The 3,441-nt window shown below is 59.7% G+C and overlaps 1 pseudogene; it reads left to right on the plus strand.

The window, feature by feature from the left end:
• Positions 1–970: 970 nt before the first annotated feature.
• On the plus strand, positions 971–3,143 carry LOC116812235 (transcription factor E2-alpha-like; annotated as a pseudogene).
• The last annotated feature ends 298 nt before the right edge of the window (positions 3,144–3,441 follow it).

Below are 3,441 nucleotides of genomic sequence, written 5' to 3' on the forward strand. Positions count from 1 at the left end.
TTCAGAACTCCACTTTCCTTTCTTCTTGAGGGAAGAAAAATTAAGTCCACTCCCACTTGTCCCTCTCCTAGGGGAAGGGGAAGGAGAGGGGAAAACAGAAGCATACGGGGCTGCCAGAGGCAGGGAAAGACCAGCAGAGAGGAAAGAGAAAATGAGAGAGGTAGTCAGAGAGAGATAAGGAGAAGGACAGAGAGTCAGAAAAAGAGAGGAAAAGATTAAATTAAAACCTATAATTGATAATTGAAGGTCTTTTCTGTGACCCTGTAACACTCCAATACTGCCTGTAAAGAACCCAGACGAGTCACACCAGTTAGTGCAAGAACTCAGAGGTATTAATCAGATAGTCCAAACTACCCAGCCTGTTGTTAATGGCAATCGATTTTAAAGATGACATCTGGGTTTGTCTGTTCACAGAAGACAGCCGGGAGTTACGTGCCTTTGTGAGACTACACCCTCATTCCAGTCGAAAATAGTAATACCAGTAGACAGTCTTACCCGAAAGGTTTATGAAGTCTCCAAATTTATTTAGTCAAATATTCGAACAAGTCATTTAATTAGCAAAGGTAAATGTTAAATTGAGCTTGAACGGAGTGAAGGCATCATATTCTTGCCTCTGCTGGAGACTAAATAAGAACTTAGAAAATTTAAGGTTTAGGGGCGGCGCGGGCGAGGGGCGGAACATGTCTCCCGCCCCAGGAAGATGAGGCAGCCGGGGCCGCTGCGGGCTTAGCCGGCTGGAGTAGACGCGGCAGCGGTCACCGCGGGCGCCGCGCTTGCCGCTGCCCCAGGGGCGCCCCGGCCGGCCACGCGCACGGGCCCCGCGGGACGGGCCACACGGGGGTGGGAAGGGCCCGGGACACGCGCCCGGCCGCCGCCGCCCACGCGCAACCCTCGGGGTCCTAGCGGTGACGCCCGTTTGTCGGGGAATGGGGGGTGCCGCTTCATGCCACCGCCTCCTAGGCGCCGCGTGCCCGGCCGCACCCAGCAGGGTTTCCAGGCCTGAGGTGCCCGCCCTGGCCCCATGAGAATGAACCTGCCGCAAAGGATGGTGCCTGTAGGCACAGACAAGGAGCTCAGTGACCTCCTGGACTTCAGCATGATGTTCCCGCTGCCTGTCACCAACCGGAAGAACCGGCCCGCCTCCCTGGCCCCCTGGCCGGGGCGCAGTTCAGAGGTTCAGGTCTTGAGGACCGGCCCAGCTCAGGCTCCTGGGGCAGCGGCGACCAGAACAGCTCCTCCTTTGACCCCAGCTGGACCTTCAGCGAGGGCACCCACTTCACTGAGTCGCACAGCAGCCTCTCTTCATCCACATTCCTGGGATCGGGACTCGGAGGTAAGAGCGGTGAGCCGGGCGGCCTGACTCACGCTGGTTGTCAGGAGAGCTGGTCCTCAGCAGCCCCGGGCCTCTGTCCCCTTCGGGCATGGAGGGGACCTCCCAGTTCTACCCCTCCTACTCCGGCAGCTCCCGGCGGAGAGCAGCGGATGGCAGCCTAGACGCGCAGCCCAAGAAAGTCCGGAAGGTCCCGCCGGGTCTTCCATCCTCTGTGTACCGGCCCAACTCAGGTGAGGACTACGCAGGGATGCCGTCGCCTACCCGTCCGCCAAGACACGCAGCACCGCCTATCCTGCCCCTTCTACATGGCAGATGATAGCCTGCACCTCTCAGCCCAGGTCTGGAGTCCCCTGGGCCAGGCGGGCTTCCGGCGCATGCTTGGTGGGGGCTCATCCCCGCTGCCCCTCCCACCCGCAGCGGCCCTGTGGGCAGCAGTGGAAGCAGCAGCACGTTTGGTGGCCAGCACCAGCACGAGCGCATGGGTTGCCAGCTGCACGGAGCAGAGGTGAACGGCGGGCTGCCAGCTGCATTCTCCTTCTCCTCGGCCCCCGGAGCCACGTAAGGCGCCTCCAGCCACATGCCGCCTATCAGCGGGGCCGACAGCGTCCTGGGCTCCCAAGGGACCAAAGCTGGCAGCTCCGGGGATGCCCTCGGCAAAGCACTGGCCTCGATCTACTCCCCGGATCACTCAATAACTTCTCGTCCAGCCCTTCCACCCCCATGGGCTTCCCCGTGGGCTCCCTAAAGGGCCTGGCGGGGACGTCGCAGTGGCCTCCAGCAGGATCCCCCAGTGCCTTATGGCCCAGCTATGCCGGGTGTCTCCACGGCCTGCAGAGTAAGAAGACCACCCGGACGAGGCCATCCATGTGCTCCGCAGCCACGCTGTGGGCACAGCCAGCGACATGCACATGCTGCTACCTGGCCACGGGGTACTGGCCTCGAGTTTCACCAGCCCCATGTCGCTGTGCGGGCGGAACGAAGGCCTGGTTGCAGGCCGCCACCCCGAAGACGGCCTTGAAGGCAGCACCAGCCTCATGCACAACCGTGGCCCTCCCCAGCCAGCCAGGAGCCCTCCCTGCTCTTTCGGCCTCCCAACTCCTACAGTGGGCTAGGGCGAGCAGGTGCCATGGCGGCCGCCGGCAAGATCAAGCAGGAGGAGAACCAGGACGAAGAGAACACCTCACGGCTGACCACTCAGAGAAGAAGAAGGAGCTGAAGGCCCCCCGGGCCCAGACCAGCCCAGATGAGGACCAGGACAACCTTCTCCCCCCAGAGCAGAAGGCGGAGCGGGAGAAGGAGCGCCAGGTGGCCAATAACGCCCGGGAGCTGCTGCGGGTCCCTGACATCAATGAAGACTTTAAGGAGCTGGGGCGCATGTGCCAACTGCTCCTCAACAGCTAGAACCCCCAGACCAAACTGCTCATCCTGCACCAGGCCATCTCCATCATCCTGAACTTGGGGCAGCAAGTGTGAGAGCGGAACCTGAATCCCAAAGCAGCCTGTTTTGAAACGGCAAGAAGAGGAAAAGGTGTCGGGTGGGGTCGGAGACCCGCAGATGGTGCTTTCAGCTGCCCACCCAGGCCTAAGCGAAGCTCACAACCCCGCTGAGCACATGCGAAAGGTATGCCTCCGTGGGACGAGCCCCCTGCTCTCAGCCCTGTGCGCTGGGCCCAGAACGGCCACTCGAGACACTGGTCTTCATCCACGTCCACACCTCACACACCTGTTGTCAGCATGGAGCCAACACCAACCTGAGAGGTTCGGAGTGATGGGGGCGGCCAAGGTGACGCTGGGTCCAGGAGCTCCCTAGGACCCTGGCCTACCACTCACTGGCCTTGCTTCTCCTGTCCCCGAATCTCAGCCTGTGACCTGTCCCATGGATCCTGAAAGTGTGTCTTGGCCCTGTTGCCTGGGCTGACAGGTGCATTTTTTTTTCCAGTAAACAAAACCTGAAAGCAAGCAACAAAACGTACACTTTGTCAGAAAAGAAAAAAAAAATGCCTTAACTATAAAAAGTGGAGAAATGGAAACATATCACTCGAGGGGGATGCTGTGGAAACCTGGTTTATTCTTCAAATGTCACCAGCAAATTGTGTCTAAGCGAAATA

This window comes from Hylobates moloch, unplaced genomic scaffold (genome assembly GCF_009828535.3).
Source record: "Hylobates moloch isolate HMO894 unplaced genomic scaffold, HMol_V3 SCAFFOLD_25, whole genome shotgun sequence".
In the NCBI taxonomy this organism is placed as follows: domain Eukaryota; kingdom Metazoa; phylum Chordata; class Mammalia; order Primates; family Hylobatidae; genus Hylobates; species Hylobates moloch.